The sequence below is a fragment of the Tamandua tetradactyla genome, chromosome 5 (assembly GCF_023851605.1).
Source record: "Tamandua tetradactyla isolate mTamTet1 chromosome 5, mTamTet1.pri, whole genome shotgun sequence".
NCBI classification, from domain to species: Eukaryota; Metazoa; Chordata; class Mammalia; order Pilosa; family Myrmecophagidae; genus Tamandua; species Tamandua tetradactyla.
Window position 1 is genome coordinate 27264898 of NC_135331.1, and position 10831 is coordinate 27275728.

General features: G+C 38.1%; 1 non-coding gene and 1 pseudogene across 1 annotated transcript; both read right to left on the bottom strand.

The window, feature by feature from the left end:
* Positions 1-1469: 1469 nt before the first annotated feature.
* On the bottom strand, positions 1470-1574 carry LOC143685403 (U6 spliceosomal RNA). The gene has a single exon (XR_013176638.1). It is a non-coding gene; the product is annotated as a U6 spliceosomal RNA (small nuclear RNA).
* Positions 1575-2698: 1124 nt separating this feature from the next.
* On the bottom strand, positions 2699-2817 carry LOC143685432 (small nucleolar RNA SNORA70; annotated as a pseudogene).
* Positions 2818-10831: the final 8014 nt, after the last annotated feature.

Sequence of the window (10831 nt, forward strand, 5' to 3'; positions counted from 1 at the left end):
AGCTTTCTCTCCAGGCTTCTTGTTTCATGAAGCTCCCCCAGGGGCATATTCCTCCTTCATGCCAAAGGTTTCTGGCAGCGTAGGTTCTCTGCTTCTTGGCTATCTCATCACTGTATTGTCATTCTCTGTTCTCTCAGAATCTCAAAACTTTTCCGAAATTCTTCCTCTTTTAGAGGATTCTAGTAAAGTAACCAAGACCCACCTGGAATGGGTGGAGTCACATCTCCATCTAATCACATTTAATACCCACAAGTGGGTGAGTCACATCTCCATGGAGATAACCTAATCAAGTTTCCAACCCATATTATTGAATAGAGATTAAAGGAAACAGTTGCTCCCACAATATTGATTAGGATTAAAACATGGCCTTTCTAGGGTACATAAATCCTTTCAAATTGGCACACCTGGTAACCACTATTCTGCCTTCTATCTCCCTGAATTCTATTTCATATGAGAAAAAAAAGTCATACATTATTTGTGCTTTGGGGCCTGACTTATTTCACTCAACATGATGTCTTTAAGCTTCTTCCATCATGACATGCACCAGCAACTCATTTCCTTTTTTTTGAATAATATTCCATTGTAGGCATAAATCTAATTTTGTTTGTCCCATTCATCTGCTGATGAATTAAATCATCAGTCAGTTGATTGCATCTGTGGCTGATCACATCTGCGCTCAACTAAGGTGTGTCTCCCACCAACGAAACACTCCAATCAGTTGAAGACTTTTAAGGGAGAAAAGAGACTTTTCACTGCCTTTTCATACAGCAAGCCTCTCCTGTGAAGTTCATCCAGACCCTTCACTGGAGCTGCTAGCTTCACAGTCTGCCCTGCAGATTTTGGAGTCTTCCATTCCCACGGTTACATGAGACATCTTTATAAATCTCATATTTACAGATTTCTCCTGTCGGTTCTGTTTCTCTAAAGAATTCAAATACTTCTTTTACCAGATGGGTTGAAGAAACAATACTGGGGACCATGGGCTTTGGTGGTGGAGAAATGGCTGCTTGGGTGGCAGTTTGGGAAATGCTTTCACTCAATGTACCCTTTGAACTTTCACTGGAATTTACTTGTAACACGGAAATGTCAGCGGCCTGTATGTTGGAAACAGATGCTGCTGTTATTGCTAGGGCAGGACTGTTTCTGCCCTGAGAGCAGCCAGAACTATGCAATGGACTTATCTTCAGGAAACTATCATTGCCCATAGCTGCTGTCATTCAGGGTTGTCAAACTGACACCTTCTGTTGAATGCTTTTTCTTTTCCTGAAAGCACATGAATGGTAATGGTTGATGGAGTTGTTTTCTTGTTGCACGCCTTGCTGCAATTTTCATTTCCACCTTGAACATCTTCCTGCTTATTGCTTACCCATACACTGTATCTGTGAAAGACTGAATATCATAAGTGAGATCAACACTGAGGTTTTGGGTATTGTATTTTTTGAAAACTAACCCAATCACCCACAATGCACAAAAATGTGGAATGCTTTAAAAATTTGCATGTCATACTTGTGCAGAGGCGATGCTAATCCCCTCTGGATCACTTTAATTTTAGTATATATGCGGCTGAAGCAAATGCCTCACTGTGGTTTTGATTTGCATTTCGTTCATGGCTAATGACCTTGAACATCTTTTCATGTGTTTATTGGACATTTGCAAATCTTCTTTGAAGAACTGTCTGTGCAAGTATTTTTTTCTCATTCTAATTGGATTGTTTCTCCTTCTGTTGTTGAGTTGTAGGCGTTCTTTATATATTCTGGTTGTTATACTCTAATCAACTACATGGTTTCCAAACATTTTCTCCCATTCTGTGGGTTGTGTTTTTATTTTCTTTACAAAGTTGGTTGATGTACAGAGGCTTTTAATTTTGATTAAGTTCCATTTATCTATTTTTTTTCCTTTGGTTGCTTGTACTTTGGTGTAACATCTAAGAAACCATTGTCTAACACAAGCTCCTGAAGATGTCTGCCTCTATTTTCTTCTAGAATTTTAATGGTTTGAGTTCTTATATTTGATCCAGTTTTAATTAACTTTTGAATATGTTGTGAGGTAGGGATCCATCTTCACTTTTTTGAAAATGACGACCCAATTCTTCCAGCACCAATTGCTGAAGAAAGAGATTATTCTTTGCCCCACTGAGTCGATCTGGCACCAATGATAGCTTGAAGTTGTTGTGTACTCCAGAAAAGGTCATGTTCTTAAAGTTAACCCATTCCTGTGGGTGTAGACCCAGTTAAGTAGTATCTTTTGGTGAGTAGGATCCTTTTTTTTTTTTTTCCTTTCAGGAAGTAGTTCATTGGTGAGCACAGATTGAGTGAGGCCATTGCTGGCAAAGCCTTCATGAATGCAGGACTCGCCAACTTGTCCAAGGAACCATGATCTGGGGTATATTTGACCTCATAACCATCTGGGATGAGGAGCTTCTCAGCCACCATGTCTTCAAATTCATCAGCATTGAACTTGGTAGAACCCCACTTCTTGGAGATGTGGATTTTACAGTGACCAGGGAACTTAAACTTGACCCTGTGCATCTCCTCGATCACATGTTCCTTGTTTTGAAGCTTGGTGCAGATGCACATGATGCCTTGGCTGATGTGGACTCTGACTGCCGCAGCCTGAGGCTTTCCAAAGGCACTGTGCTTACCTGCCTAGAACCTAGGTTGAGTATGGCACCAGGTCAGACATGATACGAACAGGAAAGGGCTGTCTCCAACGTCCTTTAGGGCAACCTGTACAAGCAGCAGGCTGTGTAATAGTACCGGGGAGGCTGCTGTCTGCAGCCACTGCACACCAGGCTGGTGAGTAGGGACTTAACTTCACATGTGGCCCGCATCATTCAGGTGTGTCTCAATCTTCTTACTGGATTTATAAGAAATGCAATTCAGACAGACACAGAGAAGCTGGGAGAGAAAATCCAGACAGGACAGAGTGAAAAAGACACAGAAGCTGTGAAAGAAAGTCACAGATGGAGCAGCCAAAAGCTGAAAGCAACAAACCCCCAGAGACAAGGACCAGCAGACACCATGATGTGCCTCGACATGCTTCAGAGGAGTCCAGATATCATCTGTTGATGCTTTTTTTTTTTTTTTTGGCTTATACAACAGAGATTTATTAACATACAGGTATATAGTTCCGAGGCCATGAAAAATGTCCAAACACAGAATGCTCTCCTCTGTTCAGTGGAGCTTCTTTTATTTCAGCCGTCATTGCTACATGAAAGGAACAGTTTCAGAATATGGTCTTTTTAAAAATATATATATATATTTTTTTTCACTGAGATATCTTCATGCACCATACAGTCCATCAAAAGTATACAATCAATGTCTCATAATATCATCACATAGTTGTCTATTCATCATCATGATCATTTTTAGCACATTTGCATCACTCCAGGAAAAGAAATGGAAAGATAAAAGAAAAAACCCATTCATCCCATACCCTTGACCCTACCTCTCATTGACCACTAGTATTGCAATCTACCCAATTTTTTAACCCCTTATCCCCCCATTATTTATTTTTTGTCCCTATTTTTTATTCATCTGTCCATATCCTGGATAAAAGGAACATCAAACCCAAGGTTTGCATAGTCACACAGTCACATTGTAAAAGCTAAATAGTTATACAATCATCTTCAAGAATCAAAGCTTCTGGAATACAGTTCAACAGTTTGAGTTACTTCCCACCAGCCACTCCAATACACTGTAAACTAAAAAGAGATACCTATAAAATGTGTAAGAATAACCTCCAGGATAACCTCTCGACTCTGTTTGAAATCTCTCACCTGCTGAAACTTTATTCTGTCTCATTTCTCTGTTCTCCCTTTTGGTCGAGAAGTCTTTCTCTATCTCTTGATGCCAGGTCCCTGACTCATCCCCAGGAGTCGGGTCCCACAATGCCAGGGAGATTTACACCCTGGAAGTCATATCCCACATAGTTGGGGGTGGGGGGGAGGGCAGTGAGTTTACTTGCCAAATTGGCTTAGAGAGAGAGAGAGGCCACATCCAAGCCCAAAAGAGATCCTCTGCAGGTGACTCTTAGACATAATTATAAGCAGGCTTACCTTCTCCTTTGCAGGAATAAGTTCCATAAGGATGAGCCCCAGTGATGATGATTGGACTTGTCTATGTGCCAGTACCATGCTGTTTTTTATTACCATAGCTTTGTAATAAGTATTAAAGTCAGAAACTGTGAGTCCTCCAACTTTATGCTTCTTATTTATGATGATTTTGGTTATTTGGGATCCCTCACTCTTCCAAATGAATTTGATGACTGGCTTTTTCATTTCTGCAAAGAAAGCCTTTGGAATTTTGATTGGGAGATTGCACTGAATCTGTAAATTGCTCTGTGTAGAATTGGCATCTTGACAATATTTAGTCTTCCAATCCATGAACCGAGGATGCCCTTCAATTTATTTAGGGCTTCTCTCATTTCTTTCAGCAATGTTTTACAGACAAGTCCTTTACATTCTTGGTTAAGTTTATTCCTATATATTTGATTCCCTTAGTTTTATAACTGCAATTTTTTTCTTGATTTCCTCTTCAGATTGTTGATTACTAGGATATAGAAACACCAATAATTTTTGTGTGTTCATCTTGTGTCATACCACTTTGCTGAATTTGTTTATCAGCTCTAGTAGCTTTTTTGTTGAATTTCCAGGATTTTCTTCATATAAGATCATGTCATCTGCAAATAGGGAATGTTTTACTTGTTCTTTTCCAATTTGGATGCCTGTTATTTCTTTCTCTTGTCTATTTGCTCTAACTAGTACTTCCAGTACAATACTGAAATACTGATAACAGCAGACATCCTTATTTTGTTCCTCATCATAGGGGGAAAGCTTTCAGTCTTTCACCATTGAGCATGATGTTACCTGTTCTTTTTTTCATAATATGCTTTTTATTATATTGAGGACGTTTCCTTCTGTTCCTAGTTTTCTGAGTATTTTTATCACGAAGGGGTGCTGCCCCTTTTCAACATGAAAAAAAATTAGAATGGGCATAACCTAAATACCCCTGAAGATTGGGAGAAGGATCAAAGGAAAGGGAGGAGTTATAACAGAGAGATTAGGATTTAATAAGTGGGGAAAACTACTGAATAATTTTAGCCTCCAATGTCTTGGAGTAGCTAGAAGGAAAACCTGAAATTGTGGAACTGTAACCCACACCAAACCTTGAAATCAGTTCTATAACTACTTGTTAAAATGTAGTTTGAAATTTATTACTTTTTTGGGGCATATATGTTCTATTTCACAAGCAAAAATGTTAAGAAAAAAAAGAAGGGGTGCTGGATTTTGTAAAATGTCCTCCACATCAAAGGAGATGATTATGTGTTTTTGTTTTTGTTTTTGTTTTTAACATGGGCATCTTAATCGAACCCAGGTCTCCAGCATGGCAGGCAAGAAATCTGCCATGCAATCACCATTGCATCACCCATTATGTGTTTTTTTGTCCTGTGTTCTATTAATATGGTGTATCATATTACTTGACTTCCTTATGTTGAACCATCCTTGCACTCCTGAGATAAATTCCTCTCAATTATGCTGTAAAGTACTTTTAATGTGCTGTTGAATTTGGTTTGCCAGTATTTTGTTGAGGATTCCTATATCTATATTCATAGGGGGATAGTGGTCTTGTGTGTGTGTGTGTGTGTGTGTGTGTGTGTGTGTGTTATCTTGATATTTTGGCTTTGGTATCAGGGTAATGCTGGCCTCATAGAATGAGCTAAGGAAGGGTCTTCTCTTCTGTTGCTTGGAAGAGTTTGAAAAAGAGTGGTTTTAATTTTAAATGTTTGGTAGAACAACAATGAAGCAAGTGATCATAGACTCTTCTTTGTTGGGAGGTTTTTTGATACTGATTCAATCTCTTTACTTGTCATAGGTCTTTTGAGATATTCTATTTCTTCTTGCATCAGATTAGTTAATTTAAATGTCTCTAGGAATTTGTCAATTAAACCCATGTTTTCTAATTTGTTGGCATATAATTATTTGTACTTCCCTCTTAAAATCCATTTTATTTCTGTAAGGTCAGAAATAAAATGTCCACTTATGTTCCTGATTTTAGTTATTTGCCTCCACTCTCTTTTTCTTTGTCAGTTTGTTCAGAGGTTTGTCATCTTATTGATCTTTTTTTTAAAAAAACAACTTTTGTTTTGTTGGTTCTATTCTTTTTATATTCTCTCTTTCATCTATCTTTTCTGTAATATATTCTGTAGCTTCCTATAAGAATTCCAGGTTTAGTTTGCTTTTTTTTGTTCTTGTTTCCTTAAGTATGAAGTTAGGTTACTGATTTGAGACACTTGTTCTTTTTTTAATGTAGGCATTTCAAGTAATAAGTTTACCTCTGAGCACTGCCATTGCTGCATCCCATAGGATTTGGTGTGTTGTGTTTTCATTATTTGCCTGAATAATTTGCTAATTTCCATTATGATTTCTTGTTTGATGCATTGGTTGTCTAACAGTGTGTAGTTTAACTTCCACATGTTCGTAAATTTTCCAGTTTCCCTTTTGTTATTGATTTCTATTTATTCCATTGTGGTGAGAAGATACTGTGTGTGATCTCAATATTTTAAAATGTATTAACATTTCATTGTGGCCTAATATGTGTTTTTTTCCTGGAGAATGTCCCATGTAATTCTCCAATAAGAGGATTAAGGTCCATCCTGAATGGGGTGGGTCATACCTTAACTGAAGTAGCCTTCTTAAAAGGTCCTTCTTACAATTGGGTTTACACACAGGAATGGAATAGCTTTGAAAACATGATTTTCTGGGGGTACATGAAGTTTCAAACCACCATGACTTTCCTCCCTTCAAGTCAACTTTCATGCTCCAAAGAATGTTCTATTCTGAAAGTCTGAGCATAAAATTCCAAGTATTAGAATAATCTGTACACACAAAGAGAAAATTGACATTTTCAAAATATACAGGGGCAGCTGCCAAATTGTTGTATTGTATGTTCTGGTTTCTGTTTCTTGAAAATTTTTTTCACTATTTTTACATCTAACATTGGAAAACAATTAAAAAGAGGATAAGAAATTATTCCAGTGAAAATGTCCCAGGGGTTCCTTCTATTTGCTTTCTTCCTCCTTACCCTGCCCCCCCACTCATACACACACTCACTCACATACTTTCTGCAAAACTTGAAATAAAAAGCCCAAATCACTAACTTTTGTAAATCATGCAGTTAAAGTTGATTAGTTATAAATATGAATTTTGGATCACTGTATAGACTGTTAAATTTGATTTCTAATAACCTATCGTTAAACTTGTGGAGCAGACAAAAACACTTAATTTTTAAATTAAACTTGTATGTGACAAGTTGTTTCTCTCACTGCCTCCAAAATTCTTTGTATTTGGATTTTCACAGCTTTACTATAATGTGTTTGGGTGTATATCTCTTTGAGTCGCTCCTGCTTGAACTTGATTGAGCTTCCTCCATGTGTATATTTATGTCTTTCCTAAGACATGGGAAGTTTTTAGCCACTATTTCTTTAAGTACTTCCCCCCCCCTTTTCTCTCTCTTGTCCTCCTGGGACTCCAGTGAAGTGTGTGTTGGTACACTTGATGTGTCCCACAAGTCCCTCATTTTTCTTCATTCTTTTTTTCTTGTGTTCCTCATGCTGGATAATTTTAGTTTTCTTATCTTCATGTTTGCTGGGTCTTTCTTCTGCCTGTTCAAATTTGCTTTTGGATCTCTCTGGTTTATTTTTCACTTTAATGACTCTATTTTACAGTGTCAACATTTGATTCCTTTTTATAATTTTCTATCTCTTCATTTTGTCCAGACAAATTTCCCCTAGGTCTTTGGATATGAATTCCTTTAGCTCATTGAATATATTTAAAACAATGTATTTGTCATGACAAAGTCTTTGACTGATAGTTCCAATGTATGACATTCCTCAGGAATGGTTTCTGGTAAATTCTTTTCTTCTATGAATGGGTCATACTTTCCTATCTCTTGGGTGTTTGGTAGTTTTTTACTTCACAATTGGACATTTTGAGTATTATCTTGTCATAACTCTGCAAATGTAGCTCTCCTTCTTCTTGAGATTCTTGTTTGTGGCTAGAGGCATCTATTTTTTCATTTTTCCAAACCATTTTTGTTTCCATACAGGGAATGGGAAGAGAAATGAGAAGTTAAAAAAAATGTACTTCCTCTTTAAGACTCTCCTCCTGCTTTAGCCTGTCTTGGCTGCCCTCAGTGCTGACCCCTCAGTGATCTGAAGTAGCTGATCAAAAACAGTGGTTAGCCATTAGACCACACCCCCACCCTGATATTGGAGGACCAGGTCCTTATAGACCACCATGGCTAGGAATGCAACCTGCAGCCCCCCAGCTGTCATGGAGTTGGAAGATGGGGTGTGTGTGGTAGCCACTGCAGAGAGGATGAAATGCATTGGTACTTACCACAGTTTAGCAACTACTTCATCCAACCCTTCCCTGGATGCTGCAGGTGTTCCACCACATGCCAGAGTTCCAAAATAGTTGATTCAGACAGTTGTTGTCAGCTCAACAGTTGTTTCAGTGGAGGAACCAATTCCCAGAGCTGCGTGCTCTGACTCATCCAACAATCCTTGTAAAATGTCATTTGAATAGTAATTTCCTACTGCATTTTCCAGATCTGTTGTCATGTCTCATTCATAATCCTCCTCTTGAAAGTTTAAATGGTCATTGTTTTTTTTTTTCCTATTTGAAAAAATAGGTGATGAACATTGTTCTAGTTTGCTAGCTGCCGGAATGCAATCTACCAGAAATGGAAAGGCTTTCTAAAAAGGGGAATTTAATAAGTAACAAGTTTACAGTTCTAAGACCATGAAAATGTCCCAAATAAAGCAAGGCTATAGAAATGGCCGATCTAAGACATCCAGGTAAAGGTATCTTGATTCAAGAAGGCCGATGAAGTTCAGGGTTTCTCTCTGAAGTGGAGCGGCACATGGTGTCATCTGCTAGCTTCCTCTCCAGGCCTCTCGCTTCATGAAGCTCCCCCAGAGGCATTCTCCTTCATCTCCAAAGGTCGCTGGCTGGTGGACCCTGCAGTTCTCTCAACCTTGTGACTCTGCTTGGCACTGCTGTGGCTTGCTCATTGTTCTCAAAAGGCATTCTCTCAAAAAAAAAAGTCTTTTCTATATAGGATCCCAGTGAAATAATCAAGACTCATGTAGAATGGGTGGAGACACATCTCCATGTAATCAAGTTTAATACCCATAATTGATAGAGTCATTTCTCCGTGGAGATAACCTAATCAAGTTTCCAAACTATAGTACTGAAGAACAATTAGAAGAAACCATTGCTCCCACAAGATTGATTAAGATTAAAACCTGGCTTTTCTAGGGTACATAAATCCTTTCAAACTGGCACAAACATCTTCACATACTGATCTCTGGGGTTAGTTTTCAGAAATTTTATCAGCCTAGGCTCTAGAAATGGAGCTGGATTTCAGGGACAAACATTTAAAAGGCTCTTATATTTTACATAAGTTCTTACATTATGTATATTAAAGTATAATTTTCAAAAATGGGTAAAATAGTAACTCTCATACAGGTATAAAATGCCTACAGATGACTCATTAATGAGCAAACTGGTAATGTCTTACCAGATTTCCAGTACTCAGGAACATTGAAATTAATATGCAAATGGAGACTAATTGGCCTCTTTCACAGTTGTGGAGGGAAGTCAGTAGAATCTCCACTTCAGAGAGTTAGTTCACTTCTCCGTAGACAATAATTATTTTGTATTGCCATTAATTATGACAGTTTACAGATTTGTTGACTAACTCAAGGGCAATGAAAGCTTAGAATCTTCTAAGTCAGCAAAGTACATTCTGGGCAATGAATAGTTCTCCACTGAAGCACAAAGTTTTCCCTAGGTGTATGTTATAAATGACGTAAGTTCTACTATGCAAAAATTTTATGAAAATTTTAGTTTCTTTTTCAAGAGGGTTGCTTTTGCATACCCACCAGTGGTATGGCACACAGTGGTCTCACAAGGCCCTGGGCAGCACTGCTCAACAGAGAGGCCAGTTTCTTCGATACAAAATAAATTATTTTGGGCATTATATAGGGCATTGCTGGGACAAGCTCTCTTTCTGAGACTTTTCCAGAAGACAAAAACAATTGACCTGTGGGAGTTTTCTGAGAAAAGGGAACATGCCCTACAGGGTTGCTGATAGGCAATTACAGGTGATAAAACTAATTTCTGTCCAGTAGAGAGGGCTTCATCAGAGTGGACAAGCATGCCATACTAATCAAGGAATATGTGCTCCCCACTTTCTCAGAGCCCCCTAAATAAAATGGAAACAACGTCAGCCTATCAAAACATTTCCTCCCTTGCTTCTGCATTTGTCTTCTGTGAACTTCCCCTTTCCACTTTCTTGGTGGAACTCCTTTCTATTTCTGAATGGATGTTGCCCCATTCATGAATTGCTCAATAATGCTGTGAGATCCTGAATGGTATGAAGTTTTTCTTTTATTAGAGAGGAATCTAAAGATTGAAAGAGATTTAAGAGGGATCCCAAGTGTCCCATTGTGAGAACCTCAGTGGATCTTGAGTCAGAGAAACTTAAATTGCTCTAAAAATGAAGTTTTTTAGGAAAAGCAAATATAAGGAAAGACATGTATGGGATATTTGTACAATGTGATCACTGAGTATTTGACAAGATTAAGAAATTACTTTACACTTAAGTGTTCAGAAAATGGACTGATAATACACAGACAGATGGACAGATGGATTGATAGAATCATGGATAGATAGCTAAAATGCTATGGAAAGGTGGTGTGAAAATTGGTGTAGCTGAGTATCTGGGGGGGATAGGGTATATTGGAGTTCTCTGTATGGGTTCGT